Raw genomic sequence first — 12,804 nt, forward strand, 5'->3', positions numbered from 1 at the left:
GCACAGACTCAGTGGAACTATTTTACATGCTATACTCTATATTAAGCAAGGTTTGTCTTCCAGAGCAGACAGTGCCCTGAATTCCAAGGAAAATACTTAGAATTTCATACCAGAACTTGTACTCTATATTCTTCTCCACAATCCTTCCGTGATTTCTTTTCAGTGTATGCAAGTTTCTTCTTATTCTGAAATTTGTCTTCTACCTGGAGTTTCGATCAGTTTCTTGTGCTTGTGAGATAAGCAGGAACATGCAAAGAAAAAAAAAAAGAGACAATGAAAAAATAAAACCATGAATATGAAATCTCGCTAACTCAGAAATGTAAATGTTGCAGAAAAAAGCACAAGCATAAGACCTAAAAACCAAAAGACTGCAAACATATGTTTACATAGACAACAACTCCAGCCCCCCAAACTGAAAAAAATTAGCACCTACTTGCTCACAGGAAAACAACTTTGAAAAAGATTCTTAGCCATTAAGCCCAGTAGTCTCTTGTGCAGGTAATTGCAATGCAGTTCACTCCTGCAGGGACCTCCTAACTATGAAGGTACTTCAAACCGGTATCCCGCAAAGATCTGATTTACTGCCTTTCCTCTAGAGAAGGAATACAGTCTAAATATCTCCTCCTGCATCTGTGCATGGTCCCCACCCGCCCCCCCCCCCCAAAAAAAAAAAAGTTCAAGCTGCAAAAGCAACTATTCTATCATAGTTTTCTTTCTATGTTAGTAGCACTTAAAGTTCTGGAGCTCCTGCTCTATGCTCTGTTTCTGGGTATACTACACCAATTAATTTTGGTACAATGTGAGACAAGAGCAGCAACTGCACAGTCAGCAGTTGGATTTCTCTGCCCTGTTTAGCTAGATAGCTTATATGGAATCATTGCTTTTCTGTATTTGGTATAGGTCCAGGGACCAATGCATGCAGAGGTGGTGACTTCCAAGTGAATGTTGCTCATGATAACATGATAAAATGAGTAATGATGAAGTATCAGGGGTTTCAGCCACTATTTAAAACCTTTGCAGACCACAAGATACATAGAAATGTGGGATTAAAAAGAAAAGTTACTATAGTTTAGAAACTAAATTAACACTTGAGACACAATGTAAACACTTCATTAACACTCCTGCCAGATATCTGACTTAATAGTCACAATCACTAATGCCAACATTTTACCACTCACTTTTAGAGCAGTACCACACTAAGTTGCCTGACCTGCTCTGACCTATGACAAACTCCTACAGCACAAGGTTCTGAAACATCTATCAATACAGGATGTTCAGCAATGTTTATGCTTTTCTTACTAGTAGGAAAGCACAGGAATCGACATTTAACTGTCTATCACCACTTTCAAGGAATGTGTAGGTTTATTGCTGTGAACAAGGTAAATCTCACCGACTCCAATAAGCAGGATCAATAACATCCCACTCAGGTATAGAAGAGAAGGTTCTGCATTGTCCAGGTTTAAGTATTGTGGGCTTCTATTATTCCACAGTTGCACTAGTTCTTTCCTAAACTTTGCCTGTCTCTTCCTGCAAATACTATATTCAGAACTCATCCATAAGACCACAGCTTCCTAAAAACCAGTTTGTTTGCTTTAATAAAGTATGTTTAATGAATCTTGTTTGTTTTAATGACAAAAAAAAGTTGCAAGCTGGGTCTACTAGCAGTCAGATATGTTTATGTTGTAAGCTGATTAAAACCCATATTCTGGTGTTACCATGGCACTGAGCCACAGCTAATATACTCTGTCTTGCTATTACACTAACCATAGGCAGATATCTTCTCAGTTTCTTTAAAGTCAGGCAGCAGGGGCCTACATCTTCTTAAAATCACATAGATGTGCCCCAATGCATATGTAGTTTAAGGAATAAAATAACGCCTTTGTACCTCCAAGCAGCACACCCTGGTACATTATGAAAAAATTTCTGTATGACTGGTGCCTCTCCCTGACCCCAATTTGTCTGTTACATTCCTCTGTCTAAACATACAGCCTTTAGGCAAAACCAATCTCTTATACATCTCCATGAAACCAAACTCAACAGAGTCATTTAGCATCCAAGACGGGTAGAAACTAGTCCTCCAAGGCGGCATTCAACCTCCCTAAGCTGACACCATTCTTTGCCTTCCTGCATTCCTCTGCACCCATTCTACACTCTACTGCAGACAACTCCTACTGATAAATCCCCAAACACTTTACAACTTTGCAGCAAATAACAGGGTGCTGGGAAGAAAGCCTTTTAAGAACAGAATTGAAGAGCACTACAATGGATAAATTATGGTCACACTAACAGCCTAAAATAAGAAATGCCCTAACATTTTAGCCCTTCGGCCTTAAAACAGCTATATTACAACAGTCTATTTTTTATACTTAACCATGCCCAAAATACAGGAATTCTACTGCAGAGTCAGTATGACTCCATGCAGTGTGAGTTGTCAGCAGCTTGACTTCTGCACCCACCAAACAGACCTCACATGTATGAATAAACAGAATCGATACCAAACCAGCAAGCACTGAAGGGAAGAGACGTTCTTTGCCTGTTGTTCTCTCTGCTATTTGCTGATAGTAGAGGAAGGAAGAGGCTTAGGAAGTATGCTCTCTACTGGTTTCGGACCCTTACCCTCCCCTGAGCAGGGGACCTCGCCAGATCACTTGACATCCATGTACACATTTCCCAGTGCCTAGACACTCCTAATGGTCTTCTAACCTCCTTTACCCTCTGATACTTGTGAACAGAAGACACTTGCAATTCTCACTTTTCTGCAAATGTCTGCATTCCTTCATGATGTCTGTGCCTCTAACAGTCAAAGCAGAGTTGATCTCCTCCTTTTTAATACTTGCATCGGAGTCCACATTGGGATTCCAGGAGGAACAATGACAGGGAAAGTTCTACTCAACTACTTGGCTGCAGATGCTGTCTTTGGAAAATGTCACCGCCAAACTCTCACTAGCTTCTTGTAAGAACATATATAAACTTAGATTTTTTTTCAAAGGCTTATACTTAGATCAAACACTGTTCTATTTTCACAAGAACAGGAAAAATACATTCATAATACAAGGGCAATAATTAAGCCAAATTTGAAGTCCTGGCTTAATGAAAAGGTTACAAAAATCTGTTTAACTGGGCAAAATGACAACTTTTCCCTAATCTTGTTCTTGGAATTATTTAATAACTGACAATTTTAGAAGCAATTCAAGGCAAGGTCTACAGTAACTTAACTATGGTAAGTACAAGCAGTACTTGTGGTTAGACTTTATCTACAGGCATATTCAATATTGGCATAAAGTCAAATGAAGCAACTGAAGTTTAAGTTGCAGCAGTTTTCATCAGCTCAGGCTAAAGTTCTAAATTATTTGTATTTTTATGGCTTCTACCTTGGATTCATGAGACTCAAGACACTTCCTCTGACAACATACAGTAAAAATGACATGGTAAGCAGCTATCACCACTGGTAGGAAATACAGGAAATTTCTTTTCAGTCAGCACATTACCTGTCAATGTTATCACACATTACCCCCCAATAAAGATGGAAACTGTAAATCCAAAGGCCCAATGTTCAGCAGATCTTTGCAAATATTTTTATATATGAGAGTTACTTGAGAAATCTAGATACAGGACAGCTAGATGGGAGAAGCAGGGAGGGTTCTCCACTGCCAAAAAAGAAGTCAGATGCAGAGTCTGCACCTAATGGTCCGAAACCAGAGAACGTCAAACTTGCTCCAGCAACACATGTCCGTGTGACCCAAACCCACTTCTAGTACAGCAGCCTAGCAAGTATCCAAGAAACGAAGGTGCCAGAATGAATTCCATGAGAATGTTTTTCATCAGAAAATTCCACCTCTCACTTCTCAGTCCTGATCACCAAGTCAATGCTGGAAATGAGGATTCATAGATCTTCTATATATCAAAACTGATAGACTTACTGGAGATGCTGCCTCTACTGCATGATGGTACTCCAGCTAAAGCTTTCTGGTGGTAATGACCTGTTTTCTTTCTGCCCATGATGGAGCATTACCTCACAATTTCTCCCTATACTAATATCCCCTTTGTTTTTACAGGTGATAACCACACTTTTCCCTGAAATTAGCTATTTGATTGCTACAATTATAATAGACTCAAAGCAACTATTCCCAACTTGTCCTAAAGCTACAGTTAACTGAACAGCAGAGCTGATCTAACGGACCAGTTGTACCAAAAAAAGGAAGTATTACTCTAGAGCTCGTTGATCTATCTTTAAGTCCGTTTAACATACTAGCCTAGCAGAAAACTTGGTTTTGTTAGTTTCTTGCTGGGTAAGTTAAACTTATTTTGGGGTTCAATTACTGCCAGAGGTCAGATAGCATAAGAGATAGTAGCAGCACTTCCCTCGTTCAATAGCAGTGACTTTAAATGCTTTCTGAAACTGCACCCTTAGTTCAAGATTCGCTGCTATTGTTTGAGACCTGAAGAACGGCTTGTATGCCGAATAGTTTGTGTGTTTTTCCCTATGGTATTAGTTGCTGTAATAAGAGCTATTATACCTTGAGTAGCCAGGTGTTATAGAAAAGCTCCTCTGTTACAAGTTTGTCACTGGTTTCATCCAGCTTCACATTGAATTCACTGGAAAAACTCCTCTGCAATTAAGGGAAATTTTGAATTGTAGACTAGTCCCATGTAAATTTATGTTCTAAATTTTCAGCAATGAATACACAAAAGTTACATATCAATAGTAGATTTTAAACACTTGCCTGTGTGAGGCACCAACTGTCACTGAGTACATTATTTCAAATACATCCATTTGCATTCTGTGATCACTGTCCGCACAAAACACTTGTAAATTTTGGTAAATATGTATTTGGGATGAAAGCATGAAAATTTAGTTTATCTATGATATATCAAAAGAGTTAAGATGGAAAGCTGAAAAATATTGGTTTGATTAAGCAGCTCTTCAAAATCACTTTGTATGCAGGGAAATTCCACAGCCAGAATCAACCAAGAGTACTTAGTCAAAATATCATTTATATCATATAAAGGATCTTTTGTCTCTGCAGCTAGTACTGATGATTCTTCAAAAAAGTAAATAACAATTTTATAAAACCATAAAAGAAAGAAACATCTTTAACTTCATTCAATCCACACATTGGCTATTTAAGAGCTGATCTTCCATCTGAAAAAAAGAACTGTGTTTTCATTATGAAATTAATCAAGAGCCTGGTTTCTTACATATTCTGTTCTTCTTGAGGGAGGAAATAGATATAATTGCACTTGCTTTAATTAGTGGTGATGCTTCTCTAAGAATCACTCAAGACTTTTATCTCAAGATCAACTACTTCTTTGTGGCAGAGAGAGTTTATCTGTCTGTCAGATCAGATCAGTAGTAACTAGCACTGAAATCTATCTTCAGAATATATAATTTTTTATTTTATTACTTCAATGGGCTTTGTTAGTACACAAAGATTTTACTACAAGTAACACAACGCAAAAAGTGATCTGAAAAATTCCATCTAAGAAACTTACATAAATAGATAATCCCAACACATTTTACGTCCCAAAGAAAAGTGATAATTTCTCTTTTGGGGACTTTGAACACATACTGGTATAATCTAATAAATAGACTTTCCTATCCAAATTAAATTAATAAGGTGATAATATTTTAACAGTATCGTTAAAAAGGAGAACCAGAGCTAGGAAACGTAATGTAAAGTCTTCTGCTGTTGAAAGGAACTCCCATGCCTTTTCTTTCTTCTACATACAGCTTCAGATTCAGGAAATTAATACCTTGTAATAGGACATGTCAACAGTATTACATTGTATTGTTACATCAGCAACTGTTACGGAGACTCAGTGTTGACTTGGAGAGCTGCTTTTATGAATCAAGCCCTGCTATTGATCAAGACCAGTTAGAAATTATGACCATACAAGTAATTTCAATCTGCAGGTACTTCCTTTCTGCATCACAAATTCACAAACTAAGAAAAATGCAGTGATTAGGAGAATGCCAAGACTGGAAATAAAGACTGTTCCATAACAGGAACTTTTTCATGGCTTAGGATGCTCGTGCTTTTATGAAAGCTACATATAACTGGGCCAGAATACACATTACAGCCTATGTTCTTGTCTTATATTAGGGTGTTTTTTAAAAGCTCTTATTTACATGAATTATCCCTATTTTAAAATGACTGAAACAAAAATGAAATGTCTATAGGCAGATGAAAACATAAGAATTAATCCAAGTGTGTTCTTGTACATCCACACTATCGGTATGAACACATATTAAAATACTTTCATTTCTTATATGATGGTAGACATTCTTTTAAAAAAATGTAAATGTTAATGCATATAAAAATGTTCCATTTTATAGTTCCAAAGAGAAATCTCAGATATTCTACTTCTGCAAATTAGTTTGTCAGGTGCAGCCACTGGGAAATATATGTTACTGTCTCATAAAAAGTCACAACATCATCTCTATATGATCATACAACTCCTAGTTCACAGTTGTTGCAAACTAAGTTGGGTATTTTCTTGTTTTGTTTGGTAAAATGGAATTCATTAGTACTGACTGAAACTGCTACAGAACAATTATATTAGTCCTGAAAAAGTAATCTATTAACATTAACACTTTTAAAGATGACTGCAAAGAAAAATGAATATAAACATACCAGGTAACACTACATTGAAAATCCATGTATTTCTTATACTCTGATATAGTGCCAATGTGAAATCACCCTTGTAATTACAAGGTGAAGATAAACTGCCTCTCTGTCATCAAGTTATAACCACAGCATTTAGTTCCTCATGGAAGAAGTCAATTGTAGCAACTTCATCTGTCTATAATCAGTGTAAGCAGTCTCTTATCTCCACATCTCTGTGAAGAGAACCAGGATAGCTGGTACAAAAAGAACCGTGTGATTCCAAGCCCACAACTGAACAAACTTCTACTCAGGATACCACAGGGTGTTTTGGCTACACAAGAAAATCACCAATATTTTTTTTTTTTTTAAGAAGAACCAAAAGATACTATGAAAATTACCACCAATCTGTCCCTTACAGAAGTTCATCACATTTGAGAATTCCTGTGAGATTCTTCCTGCTGAACTATGTTAAAACAAAATCGAAGTCTTATTTTTCTTAGGGTTTCATTTTGCTCTTGGTGGCATTCATAGTCTCCCTCACTGGAACTTCACATGAGTCACAAAAATGTGAATACAAATTTCATCTGTACTGTTGTCTATTTGGAGTCATATTTTACTTATAGTGTTGGTCTTTGGACAAATGTTCTATTAAAACTGCAGAAGAGTTGTTCCATTTTTTCTTTGCACTGGGATAAAACACAGTAAAGATTCAGGCAAAAACATCTAAAATGAAAGCTATTATTTATTACTTATTTCCATAGAGACCAGAAGCCAAATCAGCCAGGATACTGAAGTGCTGCAAATTTTACAAATACAGAATGAATGACAAAGTGTTCTCCAAGAGCTCATAATACCAAACCTAAGCTATAACAGGTGAACTAAACAAGCGTGCAGGGTGGAGTTTGGAAGATGGGAATTATAAACTGGATGCAAGTAATTCTATGGCAATTACAAACTATGGCCCTCCCTGCTAGTATCAGATTGTACTCACTGATTCAGCTGTCTGCTATCCATAGGTACAGAGCCACACATTTTTCTAAGGAAGCAGATAACTGCCAGAAAAATTGCCAGAAACAATGCATCTTTGTCAGAAAATAATTTTGTAATGCAGCCATCAATAATATGCATAGAATGAATCATACCAATGAATCAGGAAAAAAACATAGCTTCACCATTTAGGTCCCGACACTATTTCTTGGTACATCTCCATGACTGATTTAGTGTGTAGTGTGTAAGAAGGGTTCTTTTTTGACAAGAATTTGCTTTGAGTAGAAGTGGTATGACTACAAAGTGGTTTTCCTCCTTGTGGAAGAATGAATACTGAAGGTGTGCACAAGGGGTCACCAAAGGCACCCCACTTGCAGCGTGGATACTTGGTTCTTCAGCAGTCGTTACTCAATGCTCATGTGGTACACTCTTTAAAACTACTAGTGCCAACTCAACTGGCAGTGAAGATTCAATGTGGGAAAGCAGTTTGCAACAACTTGAAGCCTGGTGCCTCCCTCTCTGCGATGCATCAGTCAGCAATATAACACTGTCTTAAGGAAGTGAAGATACTCCCAATAACTTTTACTCTCATATTTAACATCTTCTGAGAAAGTAAGTCTTCTTGTCTTTTCCTGTCTAGGTCTTTTATGAAAATAGGATTATTATGGCAAATTAGCAGGCTATTTTTTTTTTTAATTTCAGCCAAACCTCTAAACACATATAAACCAATGACAAACAAAGGAAGAAAATTATTCCATACAGGAAAGAAATGACCAATGCACAGTAGCAAATGAACAGTTTGGCCAGATGTTAGGAAAACTGCTGAGACATGCATGAATTCAACTATTAATAATGGGATAAATGGTTTCAGCTTTAAGTAACCGGTCAAAAATATTTGTTTCACATGTAAGAACTAATAGCGACAGCTGTTGAGACCATAGCGGTCAAGTAACACTATATATCTTTCATTCCAGAAGTGTCCTACACTTGACAGTGCACAATTTTTATTTTATAAGCAATAATTAAGATAGAGACAGTAACACTGACATTTCCTACGTGCACACATGCAGCTAGATATACACAGTCTTGTCATAGCATGGTGGAGCTTGCTGACAGAGCTACAGCTGCTCTGCTCATTAAGGGCTTCAGTCCCAAAGTCTGTCAAGCTGGTACTTTTCATGGCACCACATTTAGTGGAAAAATGTAAAGAGCAAAACACAATAATCAGGGAAATAAGCTTCACTGTAGGAAATGTCTAAGACACTATCCGCCAACATTCAAGAACAGGTTAGTTACAACTCTAATATACAAACCAATACAAAGTGATACACCTTGGTATAGTATCAACTTTTCCTAACTATTTTCTTAATATTTTAAATATTGAGACTAGTAATAGAACTTAAACTTCTTCCCAGACAACTGCAACAAATGTTTTTAACTGAGGATTTGAGGAGCAAATCACCCCCAGGTGAATGTGCACTTGGTGCAAAGTTTTCAATAGTTGAAGAAAGGATTCTCTTTTTCAACACCAGCAGTATGTCCTTCAACAAGAATAGTTCAAAACTTTGCTTGGGACTGCTGCATCTGTCCAGAAAGGGTCTTTAAAGCAAAAACTGTGAAAAGTAAAGAATTTTTTTTTTTCCATTGGGATGTTAACCATTCACTTCTAGTTGAGATAGCTGGAAGGACATATGAAGTGGCTGTTGGCACAAGTCTTTCAGAGCACAGAATCTGCAAAGCATGCGATAACTTGAACTATTTTTTTAAGCAAAATACTATTCATTTCAAATAAGCATTATAACTTCATCTCTTTTTTTTTCTTTTTGATAAAAGGCAGTGCAAGATTTGATATATGTTCATAAATTTATCATGTTAAGAACAAGGCCTGTGTATCCCAACATAGCAAAAAACAAGACACAAAGTTCAGGCTCCGCTTTTATCTGCATTGTGCTCCGCTCTTCTCAAAGTTCTGCTGTGCATCCTACAGTAATCTGCTTATCAATCCTAAACATGGAGTTGCACAGAAGCAAGCTTAAACCATTCCATTTTATCTCACTTTATTTTGCACATTCTGCAGGCTTAAAAGTGAAACCTAGAATTTTTCACTTCTACTTTGAAGCCCAGTGCATATACAGAACAGGGGGAAAAGGCTAGAGCAGAATGGTGGGTCCACTTTCAGTATTATTTGCTTTACTGCTTTCAGCTGAGGTCTGGGCACACAGAATGTGGCACACAGTGTATGTTTCTATCATTTTTATGAGAAAATTAAAAAAAACAGGATGAATGCTATTTGACTGTTGATTTAAATGCACAAATAAAATAGCATTTTTTCCTGTTTGTTAACTTGACCACCCAATATGCCTAACTTAAGAGAATCTCTATTACAAACAATGTGTTCACAGTCATGTGCAATCTTAACTTGGTTAACTTCAGAAGTTTCTGATGGTGAGGTGTTAAAAGCCACACAATGAACCCTGAAGTAATACAGTTTTCCCACACTTAACTGCTCCAGTCCTGTAATTAATGTTATAAAACTGTTTTGGAAGTGCCGGTGCACTCAGTTCTAGACAAGGAAAAATGGTAACATACACTTTCCCCCCCACACCCTTTCCATGACTGATTTACTCCTCCATTCCTGTTTGGAGGATGACTAGAGGTACAAAACACAGGTAGCTAGATAAAGGATACCTGATGCCAAAGGAGACATACTTTTATATTGTAAAACCAAGTGCTTGCATGTGTAAAAGCACTACCTCCCTGATGTGAACAGTGACTTTGTTTCTCAACAGCAGCAGGCATGCTCATAAAAAAAGGGGAATTAATTTTGTAAAATTCATTGTTCTATGTCTGTACAGGGAGAGATAGATATGTCCAGAAAACATGGAGGACAGAAATTCTACTTTGGAACCAAGTTGGAGCTGAAAGAAAAACTATATATAGGACCCAGCCTCCATCCGATTTACAAGAGCAACAGGCAAGAGGATCGGGAACAGAAGTCTATCTAGGCACAACTCTAACATGCTTATTAAATAAACTAGCTTCATTTGTTTTCCAAATATGTATTTATATATTTTTAACAGAGACTATCTACTTTTGCTTAACAAAACTAAGCAAAACATCCCAGATTAAAAGCATGTGGGACCTGTCTTTGGCTTCAGGGTATGGACATAATGTGATACCATTTCAGGGGTTTTTGTTTAAATTTTATTTTAAATTAACACACTTTGAATAACCCATTTACTTAAATCTTACCATTAATATCCCCCTTTTGAGAATTTGGCTAAAAGAAAGGTAGCAAGTTGGTAAAGAAGGAGGTTACCATTCAACCACTAAGCCATGAAAACAGCAATTGAGTGTTGCAAAACTTTCACAGCTCACAAACGAGCCCCAGGAAACCTGATGGGTTTCTGAGCACTGTCTATACCTCTTACATCCCATTGCAAGTCAGAAACTGACACTAACCTTTCACTATCTACAGCAACAACGATGCTCCCTCACAGTTGTGTGTGTGTATGAGAGATGATTCACTTGCTTTTATTCCATGGAACTGATGATTCATTCAATCGTCTCCAGATCATGCTAACATACTAAACGTGCACACAATGGAAGCAAAAATCAAGTTCTTCTTAAACTTTGTTCTGCTCAACTGCCTTTTTTTTTTGTTTTAGTTTTTTTGAGAGAGAGAGAAAAGAAGAAATCAAACACGCGGAGAGGAACGAGAACAGGTTATGTTTCTGCTCACAGGCAAGGTTTGGGAAACACACCCAACCCACGTGTAAAACGAGCTGCCGCGTTTCACCGGCGGGCTGCGAGGTGAGCTCCCCGCCCTGCCCGGGCCGCCCGCTCCGGGCCAGGGCTGCTCCCTCTGCTCCGGTACCTGGTGCGGAGAAGGCACGGCGGACCGGTGTCGTGTCTCCCCCCGCCACAGAGAGGACTTGTGCCTCTCCTCCTCCGGTGACATCTTATATAATAAGCCAAGCTAATCACGACGGAAGCGAGCCAAACTGCCACGGAGCATTAGCCAGGGATAATTACCCGCAGGAACAGGCGCTTTGGACCAGAACCTACTCCTCGCTAACTAGCCGCCCAGGCGCCTTGCTAGAAAAATCCTCGCAGCGGTGGAAACGGCTCCCGCAGCAGCCAGACACGAAGCGCTCGTCACCCAGCCGCGCTGCGCGCCGTCCCCCTCAGGAAGCTACAAGCATCGCGAACGGCATCAGCCTCTCCCGAGCGCATTCCGCGGTCCCCGCCAGCAGCCAGCACCGCCGCCCTGCCCGCGCCGCAGCCGGTTCCCTCCTTAGCGGCGAATTCGAGGAGAAAGTTACTCGGCGGCCCCTGCCCCGGGCGGCCCCCTCCCCGCCGCAGCGCAGTTCAAGAGCAATGTCACGTTCAACAACTTGTTATGACACATGATTCCCCCCCCCCCCCCGCCTCCCCGCACGCATCCACACCCCACCGCCTGCCTGCCTGCCTGCCTGCCTGCCTGGCGGCCCCCGCCCGCCCCTGCCGCCGGCCGGCTCGGCGGGCCCCTTACCTTCCCCCTCGAGAGGCCACGGGCACCCGCGGGCGTGTGCGGGAGTGGGGTGCGTGTGGCAGCGCGGGCGGCGCCGGCTGGGCGGGCGGGCGGGGGGAGGGGAGGGCGGTTGAGGCGGTTGGGCGGCGGGAGCGCGCGCCTCGCCGGAGTTGTTGGCGGGCGGCGGGGGAGGCTGCGGGGCGGCGCGGGGAGCGGGCGGGAGCGGCGCGGAGGGGAGAGCGGGGGGCGGAGGAGTTTCCCGGGGCTTGTTTACGCATTGCCGCCCCGCTCGGTGCACGCACTTCACTCTCTGATTGGACACAAACTGGGGCACAGCCTGGCTCAGGCGCTGCCGGCCCGGCAGCGCGGCAGCCCACGGCGCGGCTCGGCCGCCGCTAGAGCCCCCGCCGGGCTGCGCCGCGTCGAGGCACGGGGCGTGCCGCCACTGCCCCACGGGCTCCGCCAGCGCCCGCCGCCGCCGGCCGCCCTCCCTCCCTCAGACGCTTCTCGGCCACCGCCTCTGCGCACGCTCGGCGCTCTGGCGGGGGCTCCTGAGGCGCATGCGCCCCCGCGGCTGCGCATGCCCATTGAGGCGGCGAGGCTGGCGCCAAGCCGCTGTCCGTTCTGTGCCCTCACCTCCCGCTGGAGGCCGGTGGCGGGGACGCTGTGGGAGCTGGGGGCGGCGGGTCAGTTTCG

At 41.1% G+C, this 12,804-nt stretch overlaps 1 protein-coding gene across 3 annotated transcripts in view; it reads right to left on the reverse strand.

The window, feature by feature from the left end:
* The window catches only part of PCGF5 (polycomb group ring finger 5), a 70,707-nt gene extending 58,430 nt beyond the window's left edge, over positions 1-12,277 (reverse strand). For all 3 annotated transcript variants that reach the window (XM_054831179.1, XM_054831175.1, XM_054831178.1), the window contains exons 1-2: positions 12,130-12,277; positions 111-228 (exon numbers count right to left, since the gene is read on the reverse strand). The gene's annotated coding sequence lies outside the window, so the exon portion shown is untranslated. The remainder of the gene's footprint in view (positions 1-110; positions 229-12,129) is intronic.
* Between the last annotated feature and the right edge of the window lie 527 nt (positions 12,278-12,804).

This window comes from Grus americana, chromosome 7 (genome assembly GCF_028858705.1).
Source record: "Grus americana isolate bGruAme1 chromosome 7, bGruAme1.mat, whole genome shotgun sequence".
Lineage (NCBI taxonomy): Eukaryota > Metazoa > Chordata > Aves > Gruiformes > Gruidae > Grus > Grus americana.